Raw genomic sequence first — 13,900 nt, forward strand, 5'->3', positions numbered from 1 at the left:
TGCGGGAGGTGCCAGAGTGTCCTGGATGAGTGGCGGGGCCCCAGGTGAGGCCGCTCAGGCTTGGCTCCCCTTTGTTGCTGTGACTTTTCTTTCTGAGGTGGGAGCCACAGCCACCGTCCGTGTGTCCTGTGTGCTGTGGTGTGCTGAGCCCTTTTGTGTGTCCCATTGCTCAGGTGTAGTGAAGGCTGTCCTACAGATGACGTGTTTTAGCTGTCACCCTATGTCCCCGTGACTCGTCTTGTGGCTGTGATCTCCAGGTGTGTTCCGGGTGTTTCTGGGTTTTTGCTGTGTCCTGCCCATTGTCTGAAGTCAGTGAAGATGAAAGGGTGGAAAAATGTGTTTCTATTTTAAGGTTGGAAGTTTGCCAAGAGTCCAGATTGAGCTTGTGGATGTGAAAGTTGTATTGACTGTAGGAAAGGTGTGAATTTAGAGGAGCACAGGTTTTGCAGTTTGCATGTTGCTGTGAAACTGTTTTTTAAGTTAAGAATGAATCTGTATTTCTCCTTCCTCCCTCCCTCCCTTCCTTCCTTCCTTCCTTCCTTCCTTCCTTCCTTCCTTCCTTCCTTCCTTCCTTCCTCCGGTATGTCCATGGCGATACCTGGTTTTAGGAAGGGAATGTGGTCCTCAAGGCGTCAGGTTTAGGTGTGAAGGCTGGCCACAGGAGCCTGTGGAGCACCCCCAGCTGTGCATGTGCTATTGGTTCTTGTGTTGTTTTTAGAAATTGTCTAACCTGCCAAGTGTGCTGCAGGTTTTGTAAAGATGACCCCACCTCCCCATCTCTGAAAACGTTTCTATTCGAAATCCCTAAGTGCTTTTTGTATGAATTTTATGTAGATGACGGAACAGCATAGAAGTTTTGGTAAATGATCCCAAAGCATGCATCGATTGTGTATGATGAGGAAGATGTGTCCTTAGATGATTTGCGTGGACATGCCTCGTAAAAGAAGTGGCTCTGGGACCCGGACAAACAGTAGGTGACAGAAAGATGGGAACCAGTGTGAATGTTTCCCAATTGGAGAGGCGGGTGGACATCTGTGAGCCTTTGCTGTAGGTCCACCTTTCAGGGGCATGTGGTGCAGGCTGAAGAGCAGCATTGTGGGGCACAGCATTTCCCTGTCAGTGTCGTGAGCTGCACGGTCCCCTCTTCCAGTCTCTCTGGAAGGAGAGCCTAGGCGTGTTGCTCGTTGTCCCAGCAATGAATGTGGTAAGGTAGGAAGCAGGAATGTGTCTGTGCTGGCATGGTCATTGGTTAGAGTGTAATGTTTTTTGTGGAAGGTTCCTGTGTGTGATTGGCAGTGAAGGGCATGTTTGTGGGATTCGGGTTTGCTCCCCTGTGAGTGCAGGAGGCAAGCCATCGTGGATGTCTCTCCCTGCGGTGGATGTTTCTATGTGTGTTTTTTGTGTTTCATCCCTCCCTTCCATGGTTCCTGAAAGATCAAAGAAGAAAATGTCCTTGTGTGAGGATTAACCCCTCCCAAAGAAAAGGGGGTCAGTGTGTGAATTATATAATTTCTAGAAAGAAGACCCCGAGAGTTGTTGAAAAGAAAAAAATGCTGTCCATGTTGTAGCCAGGGTCCGTTCCATTCCAGGAAGGGACCTAAAGCTTAGGATTCCCCTCTGTGCTTACTTGTGTTATTGTGCATGAGGAGGCGCCGATTTGGAAAGGAGGCATTTTGTGTTCCCCAATTTCCCAGAGTTTTTCTTGTCTTTGGACAGAGAAGAGATCAGCTGGGAGGAGCCAACGTGAAAGGACACTGCCTGTGAGGCCATTGGTGCGGCCAAGCGATCCTCTGCTGCTCTCTTGTGGCCATTGCAGGAAAACACAGCGTGCTTCTGTCCGTGGTGCTGAAATGTCAGGTCCACCCTAATGTTTCCTGAAAAAAGGCAAAAAAACCCCCGGAAAATCCTGGAAGCTGTCCCGGGCGGCCATGATTCCGTGGCTGAATGAAGTGAAGTGATGTGTGAGCGGTTTCTGGCCCAGGCCTGCAGAGGGAGGCCTTCGAGAGCGCTGCCCTGGCCTGGTGAGCCCGTGCGTTGAGGATGTGAGCTGGTCCCCTGTAGGCGGGATTGTTGAGGCAGTGAGTGATTTCCCAGAAGGGTGCGATTGTGGAGCATCCATTCTGTCCTTGGAGGGGCAGACGTATTGCGAGATCATGTCATTCCCGCAATGGTGAGCGAGAGGCGAGCATTGTTGATGCCCTGAGTCACCTGGAGGCCACTCTGATTGAGGCAGCCATTTCCTTGGTCCATGAGTGAAGAAGCAGCTATTGACCTGGAGGCCGCCATTGTTTACGCAGTTAGTTAGTCATTTAGTAGCGGGGAGGCAAGGCTGTCCATGTTGAGTCGGTCCATACCGTGGAGACAGACACTTTGGGGGCAGTCAGTCCCGGGGAGGCTGTCATTGTTTCGGGTGGAGCTAGATGCAGTGAGTTTTTATAATGGGAATGTGTTAGTACCAGGAGAAAAAGATTGTGCTGTAAGGCTTGTTGCAGAAACAATGTTTTTATTTTGTTAGGAAGTTATTTTTATTATTTTAGGAAGGAAGAGAGAGAGAGAGAGAGAGAGAGAGAGAGAGAGAGAGATATTCGTGCTGAGAGAGAATCCTTGATGAGAGAGAATTCCCTGAAGTCACTGTTCAGGCTGTGGGCTGTGCACCCCCTGCAGCCCTGCGAAGGGTGTCCTGGAGACGGGTGCCCTGAGGTTCCCTGTCAGATGACTCTCTGACCGTGTCCAAGCTGTTGATATTTGTGGCCTTTTGAAAAAGCAGAGAGTGTTGGTTGTAGCAGGTCTATCTGTGAAGCTGATGCAGCAAGCAGCATGGGCTAGTGCTTGTCTTCCCTGTGAAAGATGTCCATTTGCAACCATTCCCAGCCACCCTAAGTGGAAATCAACAAGTGTTCGTGTGCCTGTATTGAGCACGTGGCACGCATAGGCATTGCTGTTGAAGTGCCCATGCGCTCAAGTAGGACTGTTGTGTTAGTTTCCATATCGTAAATGGGAATGTGATGGGCATCAAGTAGTGCGTCCTCGTTTCTGAATGTTGTGAATCCTTTGAAGTTCCAATGCCGAAAGGACTGACTGTTTTTGAAATCAGCTGAGGAAAGTTGAGCCATCTTTGTTGAAAGGGAAAGGTTTGCATGCTATTTTTTTTCTTGCACTCTTTGTGCGAATATGACGCTACAGAAAGAAGATTTTTTTCTAAAACCACAGGTATTCAGAATGAAAAGATGTCCCTTGCAATGGAAGTATGGAGGAAGGAGAGCATCTTAGTGTTGTCAAGTTCCTCCCAGGAAGCTGTGTGGGAGCCCATGTGTTTCTGTTGGTTTTGGTGAGAGGATTGCATTTGGAAAGGCCTGTCCCTGCTTGGCCAGCAGGTGGAGCCAAGACCTAGCTGGGGATGAATATTTGTGTGTGTCTTTGTGATGGAGAGATTTGCTTGTCATCCACACACGAAGTGAGGCTACTGAGTGGTCATTGAGGGCAGAGCTGCCCCTTGGTAGCGGGTGTATGAAAGGGGGCTTTGGCTACCTAGTTTTTGTACTGGAACTCGTCTTTCTTGTCTGCCGGAATGGCAGAATGAATTGCCGGACAGAAAGTGCTGTAGCAAGTGTGGAGATGTGTTGAAGAAGAACAAGTCCAGACTGCCACGTAGGGAGGGTGAAAAGGGTCCCACTGGGTTCCTTTCCGTATGTCCTGTCAAGGGGGCAGATTGTGGTGCCTGCTATTCCCTCTGCTGGGTCCATATTCCCCTTGGAGGTGGCCTAAGACGTCCTGGGCTCCAAGGTTGACCCTCCCATGGGCCTCTTGAGGTTGTCCCCCCTCGTTCCCTGTGGGTTTTCTTCTTTTGCACCTGAATGGAGGGCTTCCTTGTGTTTATTTTGTAAATATTGACCTTTGTTGGCTATTTGCATTTCCGTTGTGTTATGCAAATGTAGCTGTTGGTGCTCCTTGTGTTATGGAGATGTGAGTGCCCCTGGCTTCCTTGTGTTGTGGCAATGTCCCTTCTGCCAGTGTGCGTCCCTGTGTTTTTTCCATGGACCCCCCTTGTCCGAAATGCCTAAGGCTGGCTCTATGCCCCCTGAAATAAATTTCTGCTTGACTGTGACCGCGTCCCAGCTCAGCTGGTGTTAAGGTAAAAGGGTGTCTTCCTGTTTGTCCTGTCCCCTGAGGCCCGCGTTCCCCAATCCATTGTGTTGTGTATTTTTTTTGCTCCCTCAGCCCAGTGTGTTCGAGCCGAGGCCAGCAGTCCCCAATGCCATGAGGAGCCGATTTTGTGGAGTGTGGAGGGTTCGTTTGTAGATGGGCCATGCAATTGTGTGATGTGTGAGGTGGCAGAGGCTTGTGTGTGAGTCGTTGAGAAAATGATGGGATTCCCATGTGAAGAATGTGAGGGTGTTTTCTTGGAAGGATGGATGGCGTTGGGGGGTGAGGTCCCTCGGCCATGTGAGGAGGGAGGGTCGGTGGCCTGCCCCCTCTCCCCCGCTATGCCCCTGTGTCCGTGCAGGCTTGAGTTTGTGAGCCCATGCCTCCCCCGGTGTTTGAACATCTTGGGTGAGTACCTGTGATGGGTTGGGTGGTGGATGTAAGCTTTGCACAATGAATTGCTCGCTGCCATTGGAAATGCTGGAATTCCCCATGCCCCCCCCCCCCATGTGGTTTGAATCGTAGGATTGAGTGTTGAGCTGGAGTCCGTGATGCCATGGAAGTGCGTTGAAGACTTTGTAGTAGGAGAAAGCAGATGGGATGTTTGTGGTCTGTTGATTCCTGGGTGTGTTGAATGTGTCGTTTCCAGGTTCGCATGAGTCACTGAGGGAAGTGGTGCTCTGCGGCCTCAGCAACGGAACAGGCCGAAAGCTCCCCCGTAAGGATGTCCTGAGAAGCCAACCCTTGAATTGCAAAGGAGTTTCTAGTTGTTGGTCATGTCCTTGGGCCATGTGTTCCCTGAGCAAGATGCATTTGCATGTGGATGCAGGCTTTTGTCCTTTTGTGTCTGAGCTTAGGTAGTTGTGAAATATCCTTGTCCCTTTGAATTTGCGTTTGTTCGTCCCCCTGAGGGCGCAGCCAGGGCCCCGTGTCTCGGAGCAGAACTGCCTGTATTGTTGTGCTTGTGTGAATGGTTGAGTCTGAAGTGTCCTGGAGCCACCTAAATTTATTTATTTTTTTTGCCGAAGATCAGAGGTTTCACCCACTTTGCTTTGTCCCTCCTCCCCCATGTCTCAGGCCTGGATTTGAAGTCATGCTTTGAGCTGTCCTCGTGTGATTTTCAATGCCTAAAACAAGTTCCTTTGTGTGTTTGGAGAGAGCAAGGGCAGCCTCGGGGTGCAAAGTCGTTGAGAGTAGTTGTGAGGATTTGGAAGGAGGAAGTGGCTGTGGGTATTTGAAAGGGCTGGTATTGTCCTTGCTGGGAAGGAAGGAAGGAAGGAAGGAAGGAGCGGAGGAGGTTTCTTTAGGACCAAGCCAAGGTTTGTGGTGCAGAAGGTATGTGTGTGTGGCGTGATTGTGTATGTGGACCCGCTGAGTCGTGTTGTTGAGATCCGCCAGAGGGTCCGTTTTCCTCCATCCAAGCCCCTTTTCCCTGAGTGTTCCTTGTGCATGTGGTTGAGCTGGTTCCCTGTCTTTGTTGTGGTTGTGTGTTTTTCATCATCCTTGTATGTATTTCTATCAGAATGGTCCTATGAGATAGGTTTCATGCTAAGATTGTTTCCTAGAGTGTGTGGTTTGTGTTTGTTGTTTGAAGGAGTTTTCATTGTGTGAGATCTGTGAACCATCAAGTGATGGCTAAGAGGTGTTGCTCTTTGCTGTGAGTGCAGAGTCGATGTGAGGGTGGAGGTGAGAGGTGGGGCTGTGTTTGAAGAAGTTGTCCAGTGTGCTTCCGAGGCCAAGCTGTGGTATTCCGTTTCGATGAGAAGGTCGGTGAGGCGAGCCATGAGGCGGATGTCAGTGTAAGTTGGAGTATGCAAGTGGTAGGGCGTGTTGGTGAGATGTGAGGTTTGGCCTGGGGCTCCGTGCTGGGGCCATGAGGTGAGTTTGTGCCGTTTTTTCGGTCCCGCCAGGCTGTGAGCGATGAGGCAGTGTGAGAGAGGTGTTGGGCAAGTCGTTTGTTTTGAAGTGATCTCCATGTCCTTTCCTTTGGAAGTAGTTGAGTGTTGTGTGGCATGGTTCCTATGGCAGGCAATGGCAAGTTTGTCCCTCTTTGATGATGCTGTAAGTGAGAGAGACAGGTGTTGTGTGAAGATGTGATTTTTTTGAGTGCATTTTTGATGGTAAGCGTTTTGTATGGTTGGGGAAGGAAGCTAGTCGCATTCGTGTGTGGCGTGTGATTTTGTTGTGCAGCCACTGTCATGTGGAGTTGAGCAGAAGGCATCCCTTTCCGAAGCCAAACAGGAGAGGCCATTGGAGAATTTGCCCAGAAATGTGTTTGCAAGGCGACGTTCCTTGCAAGCGCTGGGGTTCCCTGGTGCCAAAGGTTGATGGATCGGTGGATGGGCCATTGTTGACGGGATGAGGGTGGAGGCTTGTGACTGCCCGCAGGTATGGCCATGTGGGTGTGGCTGTGGAAAGGGCAGGCCGATGGTGGTGTGTGGCTGGAAGTTGTGTCTGTTTGGATGCTATTAGGTTTGCCATGGGGAGGAAGGGTGAGGTGTTGTGTTTGTTGAGGGAGCCGGCCCTTCTTTCGTGCCTTGTTTCCGTGGAGGTGTGTGTGCAGAGGGTCCAGCAGTGGCGTCGGTTGTTGTGTGGGACGGAGCCTGTCCGCTGGGGCGAGGTGCGTGTGGGCTGGGAGAGCGGGCTGAGTGTGGTGCTTGCCTGTGAGTCCTGATGGCAGGGACGTTTCTGAGGAGCCGAGCCAGGTCAGATTGTTGGTTGTTGAGTGATGTGAGGAAGGCGAAGGTTGTGTGGTGTGTGGCAAGGACAGGTGGTGTGTATGTGTCCCAGGGCCGGTGAAGGGTAGGCTACGGTCCACTCGGGAGTAGGGTGCGGTTAGCTGCGTCGGTTTTGGTGGAAGCAGAGCTGAAGAAGGGTAAGTGTCATGTGGCCAGTGAGATGAAAGTGTTTTGTGGTTTGAGATGGTGTAGGAGTGAGGGGGCGTGTGTCGGAGCGTGTGAAGGTGTTTGATGCGTTGTGTTGGTTGTGAGGTGGAGAGGCTGTGTGTGCTGAGAGTGCAGGTTGTGTGTTTGGATCCCCATGGCTAAGTGCAGAGATGAGGCAAGGGAAGCCCTGAGAGGCGTCCCGATGGTGCCCAAGTTTGAGCGATAGGTGTCGTTGGGTTGGATGGAGCCGTGGAGTGGGTGCCCTTGTCCCCGTCCGTGGGTTTTGAGTTGATTTGAGTGTGGCCATTGTGTTTTCCGAAGGCCCCTCCCTTTTGAGTTTGGGTGAGCCCATTGCATTGCCTGTCCTCTGGGCATGCCCGAAGAAGTCTCCGCCCCGAAAAGTTCCCTCCGTTAGCAATCCCGCCCAAAGTCCTTTAAAAGCCGGGGACTGCCCTGACTGGTTTGTGTAGGCATTCCGGCTGAGCCACGCCGTGTGCGGCTGGTGGAATCAACTTTTCATGCGTCCGCAGTCTGTCCTGGTGCGTTCTTCGTGGGGCAACCTACGGAGCAGTTGTCGGCTGAGGTAAGTGGTTGAGTTGTGTGGTGATTTTGTTGTCCCCTTGGTGTGGGAGTGGGTGCGTGTATTGTTTGTGGGTGCTTCCTTGTGCAGGCGGTGGCGTTTTTGGAGTGTGGTTTGAGTGGGTCATGAGGGAGAGGTGTTTTTGGACGAGTGTCTGATGTGGGTGTGTGGTGGAGCATGTAGGTGAGCGGTGTGTGCCGTGTTGGTGTCCAAGTGTGTTTCTGAGCCCCCGAGGATGTTGTCGGTCTGTGAGTCTGTGGCCACGGGTCCTTCCTTGTGCGTGTGCAAGTGTTGTTAATGTAGTAGAATGGTAAGAGCGTGTGATGATCCTCTCCTAAAAGGTCTTTCATCCTTCGGGTTTTTTTTTCTGGTTTTCCATCCCTGTGTCCCTCCATCCCTGCCTGTGTTTGCAACATGTTCCGTGTGAGAAGGTTGAGGGAAGGCCGATGTCCCTGCTGGCTGTTGGCTGTGATGGAAGCGGCCAGGTGGGTGCCATTGTAGTGTCCTTGGAGCAATAGGTTTTGATGTGGGAGGGAGGGAGGGAGGGAGGGAGGAAGGAAGGGGAGCAGAGAAAGAAAGATGGATGTGAGAGATTGTTGAATTGTCATTGTGAATTTTCTAGAGTTGTGTTGAGTGTTGCATGTGTTTGTTAGAAAGTAAGATGAATGTGAGAGATAGTTGAATTGTCATTGTGAATTTTCTAGACTTGTGCTGAGTGTTGCATGTGTTTGTTTTTAATGGTTGTAGGTGGGAGCCCTTGGTCCGATGCAGGTCGTGTGTGTTTGTGTGAGTCTGTGTGGGGTCCTCCTGGCATGGTGGGTGTGGGGAAGATGGGTGTTGGTCTGTGTGTGCTGTGATCCTTGGTCATGTGGTATTTTGATGGTCGTCCTCTGGTGCCATTGTTTGAACAGGACTCGTGTGGGCAGCTGTTGGAGGGAGCCGTGACGGACCGGTGGAGGTGGTGGTGAGTTGTGACAGCCGTGTGCCGGGTGTTGTGCAGGTGTGTGAGGCTCCCCCCCCCCCCCCCCCCCCCAGTGTGTGTGGGGTGGTTTGGGTTCCTTCCCGGTGTGTGTGGTGAAGGCTGCCGTAGAAATGTTTGTTGCTTCTTTTTTTCAGGGCAAGTCATGTATTGAAGGTGGAGGTTCCGGTTTGGCCATCCATGTGAGGTCGTTGTGCTTTGGAGCTTCCGTGTGCAGTGACCCAGCATGTCCTTGGGTGGATGTCTTTCTGCCGTGAAGAGGTAAGAAGGTGTTATGGTTCAGAAGGGTGAGAGTCGGTTCAAGTGACATGAGGTTTAGAGAGCAGGAGCGTTTGGTGAGTTGGCTATGTCGTGTTGTAGAAGACTTGAGCGTCATAGTATTGTTGTGGAGCCACATTTGCGAGAATAGGACCACCTACTCCAATGAGGTCTTCAAGAGCAAGCTAGGATTTATTGAGTTGGCCAGCGGCTACAGTGACAGCACCCTGCCGAAGCAGGCTGAACTGCAGTGCCGACTCTAGGAGTTACAGTTTATTCTTAAATTCTGTGGAGGCCTAGAGAAAAATGTGTCTTTGAAATTCTGGGCCCCCACTATGGAGGAAACTCTGTTTATTTATACTTTTTGCAGTCCTTTGTGTCCCAAATTTGGGATGAGACTTCCGGGCCTTCGGAGAAAGAAGGCCTGCGTGCTGGGAAGGGGCGATGAGACCCTATGTGAAGGCCTGGCCTGATGTGAGTACCTTCCTATGTATGTGTTTTAGGAACAGACAGCACAGCATGACCCGTCTGGCCAAAGCACCAGATCTGCAGCCCAGCACAGTATGTGTGGAAGGATTTTTCTGAGCGAGCATCTGAAAGAGTGAAAGGTGAGCCCATGAGGATGTGTTTTGTGTTTTTCTCAGAAAGGCTGTGTCCTGTAGTGTTGAGTGATTCTAATTCCGTGTACGTGTTTGTCGATGTGCATGTGTCCCATGTCGATCCTGTAAAGCATTGCCGTTCCTTTTTGTAGGTGAAAAGGAAGCAGGGACGTGTTTATGTTGGATGTGCCAGAGCAGGAGGTTTCGATGGCGGTTTGTTTCGAGTCTGTGCCGCTCGTGCCTTGCGTGTGGTACCGAATCGGATCCCGTGTGTGGAGTGTTGTAGGGGATGGAGAGGCTGGGGCACGGAGGCCCATGTAGTCCCCCCCAAGTTTTGCCATATGCAGTGAAAGTAGGGAATCCTGGAAGTTGGCTTTTTGTTTGTTGAGTTTGGACAGATAGATAGGATTCTTTTGTGTGTGTGTGTGTGTGTGTGTGAGTGATGTTTCATGTGTTGGCACTGATGTTGTGTGAATTGGTGAAGCCACTTAGTATTTGTGAAGAAGATTGGCATGTTGTGCTTGGATCCCTTCGGTTCCTCTCTGTTGAGCTGGTTCACGGGGAAGATGGTGTGTGTTTTGATCTTTGAGGATTGTGGTGGTCCAGCCTAAGAGTGTGTCGTCCACCTCCTGGGTGAGCGTGGACCTTATTATCGCTGGCAGGTCATACATTCCCGTGTGTTAGGCGTAGGCGGTGTTTTGTGTCCTTTGTTCCCTGGGTCCTGACAGGTGTAGGCAGTGGACCTTATTTGGAAGTGAAAGGAAACATCCATGTTGTGTGGCATGCCCATGTGCAAGAAAGCGCTGCCCGGATGGGTTGTATTTTCAGTGGAGCCTCCGTGTGCCTGTGTTGCGTGTGAGTCCTCGGTCCCCTGCAGCGGATGCAGGGTGCCATGGAACAGGAGCGTTCGGCCCGTTCCCTTTGGCAGTATTTTGGAAGCACAGGCCAGGGTCTGACATGTGGTATGTACGTGGGTCATCCCAAGCGAGTTTTTCACCTAAGTAGTTGCTAAAGGAAAAGTATCCCCACGGTATGTTGTGGATTTGCTGTGGGACTAGGGGTTGCGAAAGGCTGTCTGTTTTGCAGGGCTTCCCGTCACATGGGGCAGGAGGGCAAGGGAGTTTCGGACGGGAAAGGAAGGTTGAAGGACAGTGCAGGATGTGAAAGGCCTTTGGGGGAAGCAGGCTCGGGGAGGGCCCTTGCCAGGAAGGGTTTGTGATTGTTTTTTCCGCAGCATCCTTGTTTCTTGTGGAGTGTTGGGTGGTGTTTGAGGGAAGGAGTCCCGTGTTGGAGTGAGAGCAAGTGTGTGACGAAGGGAGGGTCAGGCCATGTGAAGAGCGGTGTTTGTGCTTGGAGCTAGGGGAGTCACGCGAGACCATTTTTCTTGCTTGTGTTAGGAATGTGTATTTTCTCGTCGTCGTCGTCGTCGTCATGCAATCTATTTGTCAAGTTTTCTGGTGGAGTGGGCTATCCACATGGGTTTCTTGTCTATTCAGTTTTCTTTAGCATCCATCTTTTCTATTTAAGAAGACAAAGTGCCTTTTCGAGTGTCCTAAAAGCTGTCCATGTAGGTTTTTTGCAGAGCATGGCTTTTTTGTGCTGTTTCTTTTGAGGAGTGCATGTCTGTCCTCCTTCTGTGGTGTGTGAACGAACGGTCTGTTGTCCGTGACCGGTTCCTTGTGAAAGCCGCAGCGGTTGTTGAGCTCCCAGGTTTTGGGGGGAGTGTGATGGATAGTGATGACCGCCGTTTTTAAGTGTCTGGGGATGTGTGTTGCATGGATGTCCCCGAATGAAAGAATGTGGAACGATGTTGATGTCCTTGTTCAGATGGCTTTATTTTGCCATGGTTTTTTCTGCCACTCATCCGTGCATATTGTTTGTCAAAATGCACAGTGTGTGTCCTAAGGCCGTGGTATCCATGGGAACTCTATGGACCTTGGGTAGAATGACTTTGAAAGAGGGGAATGTCCATTGAAAAGCAGGGAGGGTGAGAGGCTGAATGGGATGGTCTGATTTTGGTGATCTCTATCATGTCAGGTTTTTCAATGAAACTGTATTGTTTTGGTTGTTTTACAGAGAGGAATGGAGAGGGAGAGGCACGGGATGAAGAGGTTGAACCATGGATCATCTACCTTCTTCACAGCTTGAACTGGCGACGGCTGTGCCTACCTGAAAGGTACCCATCTTTGGCTGTCATGGAACCTGGGGTATTTGATGGTGCAGGCTGATGCTCTGTCCAGTGATCCAGAGCGGTGTGGTGGCCATGGCAGCTTTTGAAGTGGCATGGGCATGTTTTTGAACTTGAGCGATTTAGAGATGAAGTCCATGTGCATTGGTTTTGGGAATTGTAAGTTAGCCAAGGATGTGTGTGAATGTCTAAAGGATGGATGAGCGTTGCCGTTGTAGAATTGTGCAGCTGAGAGAAACGGAGAGAATGAATAGAGGCATGACGGATGAGTGTGTAGCGGAGTGAGTCTGTCATGGGTCATGGCCTGAAGATGTTTTTTCCGTGTCCAGTGTTCCTCCTTGTTGACATGAGTGGCGTGTGGACTGAAGAGTCTTGTGTTTTAAACGGGCGTGGTGCACATCTCCATGCTGTAGGTGTGATCTTTGTGCCCGTGTGTGTCCCATGCAGCAGAAGAGGCAAGGTCATCCATAGGTGTGGTTTTCTTCCATGGACCTGTTTTTCTCTCTCTGTTGCCCTTGTGTTGTGCTGTCAAGGTGCATGGGAAGCCATCGTCTTGAGCTTTGAAAGAAAAGATAGACGTTTGTAGAACATGTGCATGTGTGTATTTTTAAAAGAATGGTTATTTTTTTTCCCATGAAAAAAATATTATTTAAAGGAAATATTGTTGATTGAAAGTGTTTTGGTGGTATGACATGTGGACTAGATGGAAAGATTATGGAGGAGGAGGAGGAGGAGGAGGAGGAGGAGGAGGCGGAGTAAGCAGGTGAGTGCCCCGCATGTGTGGTTTTGGAGCGTGAGGAGGTCCTATTGTCTAGCAACTCATGTGAGCAGTGGCTTGCACGCATTCTTTGTGTCAGATTCCTGTTATTTTGAGGCTGCCATGTGTTTTTTTTTAGGGGTGCCTGCCTGCCGTTCCCATGTGTGTCCTCTACTGTTCCAATCTGTGTCACGGCCAGCCATGGGAGTTTTGTGTGTGTGTGTGCTCCAGCATCTGTTGGTTGTATGTCACCTGGCACCTTAGAGGAGTGGAGTGTTTCGGTCTTGTTCTTGGGTGTGCATGTCAGCGTTGGAGAGTGTGTTGTCGGAGTCACGCATTGCACTGCAGAGAGGGTCCGTCTGTCCACTTGTGCCCGGTGATAGCCACCTGCAGGGAAGCCTGTTGATTGTGGTCTGATGATCGTCAGGTAAGGGCAGAGTGTTTCTGTCATCTTGCTGAAAACATGGATGTAGAAGAGAGCATGTCTGTGTTGCCTGGGTTCCTTTCCTGTTGTCGCTTCTTGAAGGTTTTGGAAGTGTGGCCACAGTGAGAGGTCGACGTAGAGGAGCTATGGATAGCAGGAAAGTGTCATAGAATACCCATTGTTTGAAAGGTCATGGCTTGGGGACCCAGTGTGATGGTTGTCTTTGTGACTTGAGAGGGACATTCCTTGGTTGGGTGTAGAATCTCCCAGAAGATGTAGGAAGGAAGATGTGTAGGCGATGGCACCTCAGTAGGAAACAATCATCGGCAGATGGGTGGCAGGGATGGGGGCCGTTGCCCCTGTCAGGGAAACGTTGCTGAGACTGACATTTGGGTACGTAGGTTTGTGTTTTCCCAGAAACTGTTGCTTAGCTGTGAAAAGCCATCGTCCTTTAAACGAGTCCAGGCTAGGCAGCCCTGAAGTGTGCCACGTCATCCTCTTAGGTGAAGTCAGTTCCAAAGGTATCGTCCTCTTGCAGAAGAGGTCCTTGTCGCACCCAGGATGTGAAAGCAGGTTTAAGTGTTGTAGTCCATTTTGAAGTCCATGGTAGTGATATTTGATAACTTGTAGGGGTATAGAGTAGGCTATAGTGTTTGGGGTATCCCTGAGGTTTGTATTTCTTTGGAGCCTCTTGAACTCCATGTGTTGGGTGGGTGGGTGGTTGAGTGAGTGAGTGAGGGAGTGAGTGAGGGAGTGGGTGGGTGGTTGCTGGCGGGTAGGGGTAAGGAATGTTTTTTCTGTGGTTCAAGTCCTGTTAACATGCTGTGTATAGAGTCCAGTAATAGACATTTCTCTTTTCTAGGTCTGTGTGCCTTTCCTCGTGGCCATGTTGTCACGATTGAGGTTGCTGTTGTTGTGGAGGGATCTGTGCCTTGTTTTGGAGGGACCTGTGCCCCTGCCCTCACCTGGCCAGCGTGGAACGACGTGTGCTGTGCTTGTGATGCCCCAGGGTCTCCTCATGGTGTGGCTTCTTAGAGAAGGGAAGCTGTGACTGTGTGTGCTCACCCCCATGTATCTGTGTAGTTTG

The 13,900-nt window shown here is 50.6% G+C and overlaps 1 long non-coding RNA gene across 1 annotated transcript; it reads left to right on the top strand.

The window, feature by feature from the left end:
• Positions 1-8,356: 8,356 nt before the first annotated feature.
• Positions 8,357-13,817, top strand: LOC106724317. Its single transcript, XR_001360077.1, has 5 exons — positions 8,357-8,394; positions 8,520-8,572; positions 8,731-8,848; positions 11,521-11,620; positions 13,676-13,817. It is a non-coding gene; the product is annotated as an uncharacterized LOC106724317 (long non-coding RNA).
• Positions 13,818-13,900: the final 83 nt, after the last annotated feature.

This window comes from Myotis brandtii, unplaced genomic scaffold, assembly GCF_000412655.1.
Source record: "Myotis brandtii unplaced genomic scaffold, ASM41265v1 scaffold797, whole genome shotgun sequence".
Lineage (NCBI taxonomy): Eukaryota > Metazoa > Chordata > Mammalia > Chiroptera > Vespertilionidae > Myotis > Myotis brandtii.